Raw genomic sequence first — 12,658 nt, 5'->3', positions numbered from 1 at the left:
ATGATAAAATACATTGCAGTCAAGATTAAGGTTGTCAAGACTATCAACTTAAAACCTATTACAAAAGTAGAGCAACTGTTCAACGGGAAGCCACATGGCTCACTCCAATAAGAGTTTTTTCAAGAATTTAACTTACAGAAAAAACCAACACCACAGGGGCATGATTTCTGTGATTCAAGACACCACTTCCAGGACTGAATTCCTAGAATCCTCACACAAAATACAGTGGATGGAAATTTCTCATGCAGTCAGGAAAACTATGGCCAAGAATTAAGCAGCACTAATGTTTCTCTCACTTGCACACGTAGGAGAATTTGAAGCCAGATAGAAAGTTTGAGGAGTGCAGTGTTGCAACTTTATGATCAGAGGCACAAGTTTCACTTACATCATGCAGAGATGTAAGTTTAGTGAGTCTCTGTTTTGATATTTATGGGCAATTGTAACTTAACACATGCACAGGACTGAATACAGACTCATGAAATACTGATATCTTCCTTTAGTGGCTTTCCTAACTGCATGAAATAACCTTTGCTCAGATTTTAGGAAGAGCAAGCATTAGAATACCTTCACTGATAGCTCTGAAAATGTTTTAAAATCTTCAAGAATGTGAAATGAACCTAATTAGTTCTATAATACCTTAGCAGTAAGTTAAATTTCTCTCTAAAATTAAAAGCCTTTATCTTGCATTTTGAAAACAAAATGCTCATTCCTTCCAATACATTCTACCTACTGTTACTTTTTTCTTAGTAAACGCAACAATTATCACTAAACAAGAAAGCAAAGTGAATTGTATGCAGCGGAATTAACACACGAAGAATATAACTTCTGAAAGGCTAGTGAAATTAGCACTAAAAGCATCTCATTCAGTGGGACACAGTATAAGAACATGGGAAATCTAATTATACTTACAGAAAAAAAGAGTGGAAAAAGGTGAGAAAATGGTCTAAGGGCTTGTACACAACTAGTGACTGCAGTTTGCCGCATCCTCTGTGACAGCTATCAGTACTACTACAAACACTTGACAACAAATAGGGGATGGGACTGAGCTACAAACATCAGACACCAAGGCCAATATTTACTGCGGCAGTATTGCATTATAAATGGTCAGAAACTTGAAACCATTTATTATGCCTCATTTGTAACTAGCCTTTTCTCATTTAGTTGTTCCACGCTATTCAGATCTGCAGCCTGTGTGCTAGGATGAAGCATCACTCCATTAGGAGCAGAATCAAGATCAGTTTCTTTCAGTTCAGGCTCATCTGGTGCGTGCTCTTCTGCCTGATCTTCTTTCTGCAGTTCACCTGAAATCACGTTCTGCTGATCTTCCGACTCTTTATCAAACTTCTCTCCCAGCTCTTTGTTGGATGTATCATCAACAGTGCTTGCACCAGATGGTTCTTCAGAAAGTTCATTGTCTACAGTGTCAGGCTGCTTTGAAGACAAGTTTACTTCTATATTTGCATCAGTCAGTTGATCTGAGACTGCAGATTTTGAGTTTTCATCTGAACTGACTGTTCCTAACACCTTGTCATCCGGTTTTGACAAAGCCTGTGGTGGTACACGTGGTTCCCTTTTGGCAGAGGTCTCCCTGTTGTCTTTTTGCCAGGGAAAGGAGAAATCTAGCTTTTTCCCAAATACTGCTCCTTGGGCACTCTCTGGCTTACTCACCTTTTCTTCACTACCTCCTTCAAACAGAGTTGAAGAAAGTTTCTTAAAGCTCGACATGAGGCCCTGATCTGCCCCTGCTTTACTAACAGAAGGCGCCTGCTGAGAGAAGAATGACCCAAATGGCTTTCCACTATCAGCAGATGACATAAAGCTGAATTTTGGCAAACTGGGCATGTTTGGTATTTCAAAGACCATTTTACTACTGTTTGCATCTGGAGGAACATTATTAGGTTTACCCTGCTTCTTCAAGTCACATTTGGAAGCAATCTCTTCTGCAGGCACCTCATCAATTGCTAAATGTTTCTCCTGTTCAGCAGTTTGCTGTTCTACCTCACTTGTCTTCTCTTCATTCAGCTGGAGCAGATGAACTCCAGGCTCATCAGCTGGAGCTGTGGGTTCTCTACCATTACTACTGATCATGTCCTGCTGATCAATACCAGCATTGGCCTGATCCCCTGTAACAGCAGGCTCTGATTCAGGTGTAGCACTCTCGTCTAACCGGGAAAGGTTTGTGTCTGCCCCATTAGTGGGGGCTTCCATTTCCAGTTCAAGCCCATCAGAAGAGCCAGTGTGAAGGATGTCAATGGCTGCTTTGTCTGTAGGAGCAGCTTGCTCCTCTGTTACATGTGAAGAACCCACATCTAGTTGGCATAGATTTACATCAGTCTGGTCAGTGGCCTCAACCTGCACTACATCAACTGCATGACTGAAATCAGACTGGCATGACTTAGTATCTACCATCTCAGAGGGCTGTGCATCATTATCCAACTGCAGAACCTCGAGGGCTTGATGTTCACTAGAGACTGCTGTTTCTGGAGTGATCCTCAAAGGTTCCTCTTTACAGGTTTCTGAGTTCCTATTTTCCTCAGTTTCTATTTTCATGGGAGACTCCTTTGTGGAGTTCTCTTCTGCTGAAACAGGTAACATATCCTCCTGCAGAGAGCTCGTGACATCTCTTTTAGCCTCTCTGGCTGCAGCCGTACCTTCTGTCTCCCTAGAGTCTTTTGCTGGAACAGACCCAGTGACATCTTCCACACTACTGCTTTGAGGTTTAGGGGTGGATTTTGGAGGCATCTCTTTTGGAGATTCTTTTGGACCTTTGAAGATACCAAAGAGATCATTTGTGAAAGCTGGTGCTGGGCCGCTTGGGAGGGATGAGAAACCAAAGAAAGAAGAGCTTTTCTTCTGTGCAGTAGGAGGTGCAGTAGCTTGAGGTTGGGAAAAGAAACCAGATAATGTTTTAGGCGGTTTCATTTTTGTCATGAAACTTGAAAACATTTCAACTGAAGAATCCAGTACTGATTTATCACTCTCAGATTCCTTAGGTTTGTTTTGCAAATTAGATGCCTCTGGCATTTTAGAAGGAGAGTGTAGCTCTTGTGCCTGTTGTAACCTGTCACCAAGAGTTTGTTCAGGTAATTTATGTTCTGGCAACTCACACTGTACACATACTTCTTCAGAGACCACTTCATTTTTTACGTCACTCATAATATTTAAGCCATTTAGACTCTGGGAATCCATTTTATCACCTAAGGCCATGCTATGATCTTTCTTTTCAGAAGCTTGTTCTTTTGAAGAATAAGGCTCTTCTTTGTCAATAGGAAATGCAACACTGTCCATTTTCCCTGTGCTACCCAAAGCATCTTCTTCTGCCCCTAAGGAAACAGTCTGTTGGCCCTGAGAACCCTCCTGCACACTGGGAGTCTGAAGGCAAGGACCAGAAGCAGCCGCATTGGTTACTGCAGTGTCATCAGTCTGTGGAAGCTTCTCTAGGTCTCCCTCTTCAGCTACCTCAGCAACACTTTGTACATTTTCCACTGCCAGCACTTCTGATTTATTTTCTGGGATCGGGAGGTTATTAGACATTTGTTTGCCAGTCACTGCTGCAATAATATCATCAACTTTTTTATTGTCTGCATCTTGTCGCCTGGCAGAACTGCTAATTTTGACACCAGAATCAGTGGAAATATTTTCCTTCACATATGGCTTAGAGTTCACAGGTTTAGCTGGTTTTGTATTATTCTCCTGTCCTGGAGTGGTTCGTGGCTTTTCATCCAAAAAGGACGTCAAATTGAAGAAGCTAAAGCTAGTACTTCTTTGAGGTATGCTCTTCTCAGCAGTTGGACTGCTGGAGAAGAAGGAGGGCAGATGAAACAGCCCCTCTGTTTCCTGCTGCTTCCCACTAGCAGGAGCAGTAGCAGGTGCTGAAGGCGTTGGTTCATCTGATCCAGTGAAGAAGGAGAATATGCTCCTACTGGCTGGCTGTGATTTCGAAGCAGTGATATCAGAAAAGCTGAACGGCAAACTGAAACCTGACTCTTTAGGTGTCTGATCTGGCTTTGGTTTTGCCTGATTAAGTGTGCCTCCTAAATGATTTCCTCCTTGTTGCTTTGGTGTAACTGTGGGTACGCTGCTTTGCTGCACAGCTGACTGACTCAATTGGCTTATCTTGGGACCTACACCCATTGGCTTCTGTGAAGCATTTCCAGGAGGCACTTTTTTACTCTCAGGAGACGACTCCTCAGCTTTTCTGCTTCGTTGCTCCATTTGCACCCCAAGGCTAGGAGAGACCTGCCTGCCCATGCCTTCTGTTCTCACCCCCTCCTTAGGGGTGGAGGACAGACATGGCATACTGGCACTCTGAAGACCCCCAGACTTCTCAGTTTGTTGTCTTGACTCAGCCATAGTTCTGCTACTGGTTTTTGGCAGAGTCGTAGGTTGAGAAGACACAGGCTCCCCTTTGAAGAGATCTCCAAGGGATCCAAATAACGATGAGATGCTGGAGGTTTCTTTCTGTTCTGGTTGTATCACCTTTTCTGGTTTATCACTTTGACTTTTTTCCAGATCTGGTGATGGCTGTGGTGCTTTGCTTACTTGCTTTTTAAAGAAATCAAAAAATCCAGAAGCTTCGGTTTTGTTGACTGTTGAGCTCGCAGGAGAATCTTCTCCAAGACTGAACAACTTCAGAGCACTTTTAAATAATGTCTCCTCAGACTCAGTGGCTGGGTGGCTCTGATTTGGCTGTAACTGATTAGGTTCATTAATACTTGCATGCCCTTCAAGACGCCTCGAAGCTGGGATTGCTTTAACAGGTGTGTCTTCTCGTATGGGCCTGCCATCAGTTTGGCTCAGTTGAGAAGGAGATTTTGTTAATCTTGTTTTTTTAACATGGATGTTTTCATTCTGATTTAATTCTGGCTTTTCATTTCTAGCAGCCTCCACATTAAGTTCTGATGAAGTATTTCGTCGCGGTTCTGATATAACAGGAAACTTTTGCCCTGCTCGTGCCTCATCTAATTTTCTATTTGGTGCAAGTGATAAAACATCAGTTTTATTTTCAGATGATTTTGACTGTGTGTCTGTTCTCTTCAACGCAGGATCTTCTGATGTCTCAGGGTCAGGACCTGAAGACTTTCCAATTAGTCCACCCAAAGCAGAAAATAAAGAGCTAACTTTGTTCACTGGTGTTTTCTTATCCTCCTTAGTCTTTTTTGCTTCTGTTACTCTTTCAGTAGATGCCACAGTTTCTTCAACTTTAGGAGTAGATTGAAACAGATGGAATCCAAGGAATCCTGATGACCCGCTCCCAGTAGTTGTCATGGGGACAGCCTTATCCACTTCCTTGGTGTGGGCTTCCTTACTCAGCGATTTATCGAAAGCCACTCTGGAATGTGTTCTGAGATCAAGGGTTAGCGGAGACTCCTCTGAATAATTCAGGGTTTCCTTCTCAGGTCTAAAATCTACTTTGAGTTTTTGAAGTTTATAACCTGAGAAGTCTAACGGCTGCTCTCTCTGATAATAAATAGACTCTTCAAACATTTGTGAAAAAGTCTCCAAATTCATGTTCATTAGCTGATCGCTCCTCTGCAAAGCTACTGACAAATCAAGGGGTTTATTTGTTGTATAGTCACTCAAAGACTCTTCTTCAGCAAACCAAAACAGCTCATCTTCACTGCCAAGAGGGACTTTAAAACCACAAACAGCAATTGTGTTGTCTTCTAGCACAGCTCTTGGAATGGAATCCATCTGAAAATTATAATCCCAGCCACCCGGGTAGGAACACGTTTCGGGAGCACACACATAGACATACTGCCCAGTGGGATCAGTGAGCAGCGAATACACATACTGGCTATCACTGTACATGTAGTATCCACAATCACCATCTTCGGACGGCCACCATATACCCTGCTCAAGCATCATTAGCCACTCCTGATACTCTTGGCTATAGGATGAGTACATAAAGCTCTCATCCATACTTAAAGTCTCTTGGTCAATTAGAGTCCACATAGTTCCATCACAGCCAGAGGAGTAGCTTAAATCCATGGGCAACTCTCCTAATGAGTAACTACCATCTCTTTCAAATGGTGGAAAGTTACTATAACTTTCATTGAGAGAATCAGCAGTCCATGCATCATTTTCTTCTGAACAAACATCTTGAAACATTAACTGGTCAAATGACTCATATGACATCACACTTAAATCCAAACTCTGTCCATCAAAATTGGCATTAGTCTGCCAATCCATCACATTTGCATTTCCATCCTTTTTACAGAGATTCACTACCAAATCATTTTCAGGCCAGTCCAAGAACTGAGGGGGCATAACAGAGTTCTGGTTTAACACGTAGTAAACTGGTACTGCTATTTCATGAGTGTCAGCCAGTTCCCCCACTTCATATTCCCATTCAAAGCTAGAATGGCTTCTTGTTTCCTGATAAGCTGAGTACTGCTCTGTAAGGTTATAGCTTTTATTAGTCAAATTGAGAAATTCATTTGATCCTTTGTTTAAAAGGGTTGGAAAAACTCTAGATTCTGCATCCTGATAAGGGATGCGCCTACCATTTACAGGCTTTCCAGATAAGTCCTGTACCTTGTCTTGAGGATTTACAGCATCAGGGAACACAGGACGCCTGCAGTGGGGAACATGGGCCTCAGCTGTTTTATTTACTCTTGCACTGGACAGGTGGTCAGTAGTTTTGGAAGATTCCATCATTTTCACATTATCCAGTTTCTCCTTTGGTTTGGGCAGGAGATTTTTTAGGAAGCTGGAAGCTTCCTGCTTTTCTACAGTGCTGCTTTGAGTGTCAGAAGCCATTCCTGAGTTGCTGGGTTTTGTCTCTGAGCTAGAATCCTCACCTCTATCAAAAAGCTTCATGAAGCCTAGAGAGTTTGTTTTCACCTTCTCTTGCTTACATTCAGATAAGTTTTCACTTGAAGCAAATTTAAATAAACCAGAAAATAATCCAGGAGAAGTGCTTTTCTGGCCATCACTCTCGCTTTTAACAGTCAAGTCTTGATTATTGGCTGTGTTTTCATTGGAAGAAATGTGAAGAAACCCAGAAAGAAAACCTGGTGTGTGCTTCTTCCACATATCATCTGCACTTGCAGCTTCTGGCCCTCTGGCTGAAGAAATGGATTCAACTGAGCTGTCATTTAAGTCTCGTGCATTTTGCCCTTCTCTTGTCAGTCCTCCTTTTACATTTCCAGGTTCTTCCCAAGTACTCTTAGTTCTCTGCTGCTCTCCTGCAGCCTTAAAGGTAGCAGAGGCACTCTCCTGGTGTTTTTTTCTATTTACTTGGGCATTAGATAGGTTATCTTTATTCATGGTTTTTGTTTGTTCAAGTTCCTCTTTATGGTCTGATAAATTTGGAACTGAGCTAGATTTTAACGAAATGGCATTTTCTGAATTACTGTTTTTGTCTTCAAGCAAAGAAATGCCGCTAGAACTCTGATGACTTCTTTGGTCCTCTGAAGGTGCTAGATTTTCTGCAGAAGAAAATTTAAACAACGAAGGAATAAAGCCTCCTTTCTCATTCCTATGTTCCTGCTTTTCTGAAAAACCCAATCCACTGAAAAAAGGAAGTTTCCCAGTGAAAGGAAACGAGTGTTCTTCATTTGATGAACTATTTTGTCTTACATCCTCCTCAGACTTATGGCCTTTAAAAAGCCCGGATGTACCTTGTTTCTGCCCTTGTTCAGCAGAAGGAAGCAACAACTGACTGAAAGACTTTTTGAGTGGACTGAAAAAGCTTTCAGATGCTGTACCCTGATCTTGAGGCTGTGAATTAAGTTCCACGTTACTTCTGTTTTGCTTGTTTCCCAGTCCACGGCCTGTAGTATGCTGATCCCCTAAGCGATTTGCAGGAGGCTGCTCCCTGGCAGCGGGCGCACCCTCTTTCACAGTGGCATCTGGCTGATTTGTAATATGATGCAAATCTGACTGCTTCTGTGGCACATCCTGCTGCTGCTTGGGAGCCAAGAGACCATCAAAACTGGCTTTCAGACTAAAGGAACTGACTGAGTTTGTGAGCCTGCCAAAGATCGAAGACACAGAAGTGCTATCTGCGTTTACCTCTGCCTCGCTTCTAGTCTCACTCATCCGTATCTCTGGAATAACGCTGCTGGTCCTGGCTGCCGTTTGTCCAGATGGTCTCTCGCTTCTGTTTGCCTCATCAACTTTCACAGCATGGCTGTCCTCCTTGGGGTGCTCCTCTTTTATGACTTCTTGTTTTGGCACTTCCTTCTCAGAGAAGAGCTTTAAAGGATTAAATATGCCTAGAACAGAATTCATAACCGAATGTTGGTTCTGCTGGCTGCTGGCAGTAGTTCCTTGTGATTGCTGGAGATGATGTGGTGCAGAAGCCTTACTGTCCACCTCAGGGGTTTCTGGCTTGTTGGAGTTTATGTTCTGGGCTCTTTTGTCACCACTCACCTGCGATGGTAGCAAAGAGTGAATGGAGAACTTTGTATCAGCTTTATTATCTGCTGTCACTCCAGAAGATGAACTCTCACTTTTGGACTTACTAGAAAATACATTCAAGATTCCAGTTTCTGATGAGTTTCTGGTTTCCGTCTTTTCTGGAGTGGAAGAAACAAGCTTTTCAACAGAGGCTGTGAGCTGCTTTGTGCTTGACCCCACCTTTTCAGTGAAAGAGCTGAACAGGGAATTCACTGTATTCTTCATACCTGACAAGTCTGGGAGAGATTCAGATTTGCCCTTGGTAATCTCCTCTGCAGCAGGATGTTTGGTCTGTTCCGACTTCGTACCTTCTACTGAACTATCAGCATTATCCTGCTTCAGTGCCATGCTCTCAACATTTTTTCTGGTCTCTGGCAATGTACCAAATTTGCTGATTTCTTCCTCCTTTTCAGCCAAGTATTCTGAAACTGATTCTACCAGACACTGAAGTTCATCCATCGTGTCTATGTACTCCTCGTTGGGTTCTTCAACAGGAGACAGTGTTAAGTCTTGCATAGGATGACCACGCTTGCTCCCTTTAGTCTTGTGTTTTTTATCACAGCTAGCCTTTATCTGGGAGCCCAGATTTGCAGAGTAATTAACAGTGAAGTTTCTCAAATGGCTGATGTCAGAATCACACCACGTTTGTGAAAGCGTAGCCAGTTCCTCCATTTCATCGTCTGAAACAGGTGAGTACTGGAACTCATCAGAAGCACTGCTGTCAAATTCCTCAAGGATATCCACAGGCACAAAAGTGTTATCTGGCATCCCTACGAGTTTCATGTCTTCACTGTTACTGAGGTGAAGTGAGCCCTCATGGTTCACTCCTCGCTTCTTGGGCAACTTGCCACTTTTAACCATTAAGCCATTTTTGTATGGACGCAGGATGGGATAAGCAGGCAACTGTTCCTTACTTTCAGAGCTGCTGGTATATTTTCCAGTTCTATCATATACTGGAAAATCATCATTAGGTTCAGAACTAGTTGCCACACCATTGAAATAAACTGTTTTCTCCCCAGGAAACTGCAGACTTTCATTACGTTGCAGGTTTATTTGTTCACTCTCTTCAAAATTGTATCGCAGCTTCTTTTTCCTTCTCCTGTCTATTGTATCATATTCCTGAGGATACCTAGGGACATCTACAGACCCTGACTCCACACACACATTTTGGCAGCACCTTGATCTTTCACAGTGATTGAAATGTTCTCTTTTTGAGATACTTTGCATTTTTTTTATGTTTGTTTCCTGCCAGCTTCTATTTTTAAGACTCTTTTCTAAGAATTCCTCTATTAGCAGTTTTCCTAGCTCTTCATAGTTACTCTCCTGTTCTTCTCCATCTTCAGAGTTAAACAGAATGATCCTGACTCTTTCGTTTCTAGCTAGAGATCCTTGTCTAAGATGAGAAATAAAGAGGGTGGGAGGGAAAGGAAGAGAGACAGCAAAAAAAAATAGGAAGGGGAAAATAACAGTTTTAAAAAAAGCTCTAGAAAGGACAGAAAAAATGGTAATGAAAAAACATGCATTAAATAAAGGAAAATTAAAATCAGAAACATCCAGAGATAACAACACTGAAAACCTGCCAATCTACCACCATTACATTTCAATCAAATAGTCAAAAAAAGCAGCATGGGTTATGATATTCCACCGGTTACAGTTGCACAAAATTTAGAAATGCCTGTTTGAAGGAGAACAGCTTTTTGTGATCAAATGAGGGCATATAGCCTTGGCTGCACCAGTACTCTGCTGTTACTTTTTTAGGCATGCTGAAAAAAGTCACTTATTACAGTAGCAGGACTACTTTGAGATACAGTGCCCACGCACACCATGCCACTATGCTCTGCATGCATTTCGGTCACTCTAGGCTGCAGACTTTGTTTTAGCAGTACTCATAAAGCACACAAGCACTTTGTTTCTCCCAAGGGTGGCTACAGAGCAGAGACTGCATGCAAAGACTCAGGAGTCATTGGACTCCAGGGAAGTGGGGACAAGGGACAAAATACAAACTGTGCACACCAGCAACACGAGGAGTTCCAGCTACTCCACCACTCCTCTTTGCTGGGAGGGCTCTCACTGCAGCTAATGCCCTCAGGGGGCTCCTACCAACACAAAATGAAGATCCTCAGAGCTGTTACTGGATCAGAAGGCAAAACAAAACGTTGGCAATGGATATTAGCCCATGGTAAGCCTCAGATGCTTTTCAGGATCTGTACTTCCCATTTATAATGCATCTAAACAGATCCAGCAATCTATACTTGTCCATTGTGGAAGAATGGATTAAAGCAGCTAGTGTTTTGCTATCAAACAATCTGAAGCTTCCTAGAAACCCAAGTGAACGACCCTTGGGATTTTGGGATTAATTCCTAGCCCTTGATCAGAAGGATTACCTCCATTGTTCAACAACCCTAAGGCTAGTAGCAAGAAAGCTTCCTCTTTATCTAAATCTCACAAGAAGAGCTCCTGCCAGCCTACATAAAAATAAACAGGTAGAAAGTGGATGTAAAAAAATCAAAATGCTCATCTGAAAGATGCACTGCAGCTTTGTCTCACATCATTCATTGTTGAGAACTAAGGAGCATGAGGGCACGCATGCCCTGACCCCATAAGAGCAGGGCAAGAGAAGGGAAAGGGCAAAGGGCACATGGGCATTGTATGGGTACTGCTAATACAAGAGTCTTCACCTTGAGAGTTGCCTGGGGCACCCCAATATAGGATACTGATGGGATAGCTCCGAAAGAGAAATAGGTCATTGCATTTTCACTACTGCTGGTTTAGTGCTTCATTTCCACCTGCATTAGCTAACTTACACTAATTGGAAAGAAACTAATTACTTTAAATAAGCCCTGTTGTACACAGTTTAGAACACTTACAACACTTCTTGCTTGCAATTTTAAGCTGGTAATTGAAATAATTTTCTTAAAAAAGCTAATGAAATTTAAAAGACTCCCAGGGCCACCATAGTTACTGGATCAAGACCTTCCAAATCTCAGCTGAAAGCAATGGGAGCTACATGAATGCCTGAAGAGCCATTAGCTGTAAATGCTGAACCAACAATTGACTAATTTAGGCATAAAAGAAATTACTTTTCTTTCTAATTGAGCCCCCCATAAGTGTTTCCCCCACTATTCTACAAAGCATTCCTTTTACTAGAAATAAAGCAATGACAAGAAGTCCAACACCTGAGAGGAGAAAAAGATGACAACATCAGCCCAGCATTAAACTACCACAGATCTGAAACAGAGCCAAGGCAAACAGCGAGTATCAGCTGAAATGTATCACAAGACCACTTCACAGCAGCAACAGCAAGGAGACAGGCACACAGGCTGCAAAGAGGTTAACCCACCTATCAGACAGATCTAGAGAGCGCTTGCTCTCTAGCGAGCACTGGCGGCTTGTCATTTGACTAGACTCAGATGTGGACTCTAGGTCAGTTCGGCCACTCACAGTGGAATCTATGCTATCATATCGCCTTGGAAGTAAATAGAGCAAGAGCAGGGAGACATGGAGGACACATGGTTACACAAAATGAACATTGCAAAGAAAAATGAGCGCTTAAAAAAAACCCAACAATCTGAGGGGAAGATGTCTGCTATTCTGAAACCAAACTGGCTGTTGGCAGCAAAACACGCGCCAAGGACAGATAATAATAATGATTGTTATCCTTAGAAGAAGGGGGGGAAGAAAATACATGTACTTCTATCAAAGGAATACAATCATGTGTAACAGCTGATAAAGAGGATCAGAACTTTTCCAGCCAAGCTCAAATGTTGTAAGAAAAAAACCCAGGTGTTAGTACAGCCAGTTTCAATTGAAGCATTTTGGCATAGACAACTTTTTGCCCAATTCAAGACAGGTTCTAGCAGAACCTTGCCTGGTTCCTCTGGGTCTGCCCCGGACAGCATCCAACAAGCTGTCATTTCCTCAGCAATCACGAACTGCAGTCTGCCAGGAACACCGATTTCATCAGGTGGCTGCCTGGCCCACAGCACTTAGAGCTGCTAGGAGCAAAAGTCAAATACAATTTGGTTTTGCAATACTGAGCTACAACTGTGTTTTGAAAATATTTAAGATCTACCCACATGCTTCTTTTCAGCCAGCTCTTGTTAGATGTACCTTTCTGGTAAGAAAGAGAATCCCACATAGTTTCTTTGGAAAGCTTATTTGCATTTTCTAAGTTTTAAGATTAAATATGTAGCAAAAAATCTTGCTGGGCATGTGGAAAATGCACATGGGAACAGGAATACTCAGAGGGAAT

The 12,658-nt window shown here is 42.4% G+C and overlaps 1 protein-coding gene across 1 annotated transcript in view; it reads right to left on the bottom strand.

Annotated features, from left to right (window-relative positions):
- Window positions 1-12,658, bottom strand: part of LOC127027870 (protein unc-13 homolog B-like) — a 188,294-nt gene that overhangs the window by 137,805 nt on the left and 37,831 nt on the right. The window lies entirely within an intron of this gene.

The sequence above is a fragment of the Gymnogyps californianus genome, chromosome Z (assembly GCF_018139145.2).
Source record: "Gymnogyps californianus isolate 813 chromosome Z, ASM1813914v2, whole genome shotgun sequence".
Classification (NCBI taxonomy): domain Eukaryota; kingdom Metazoa; phylum Chordata; class Aves; order Accipitriformes; family Cathartidae; genus Gymnogyps; species Gymnogyps californianus.
Note: the sequence above shows the minus strand (reverse complement) of the source record. Positions and strands in the feature narration are given on the sequence as shown.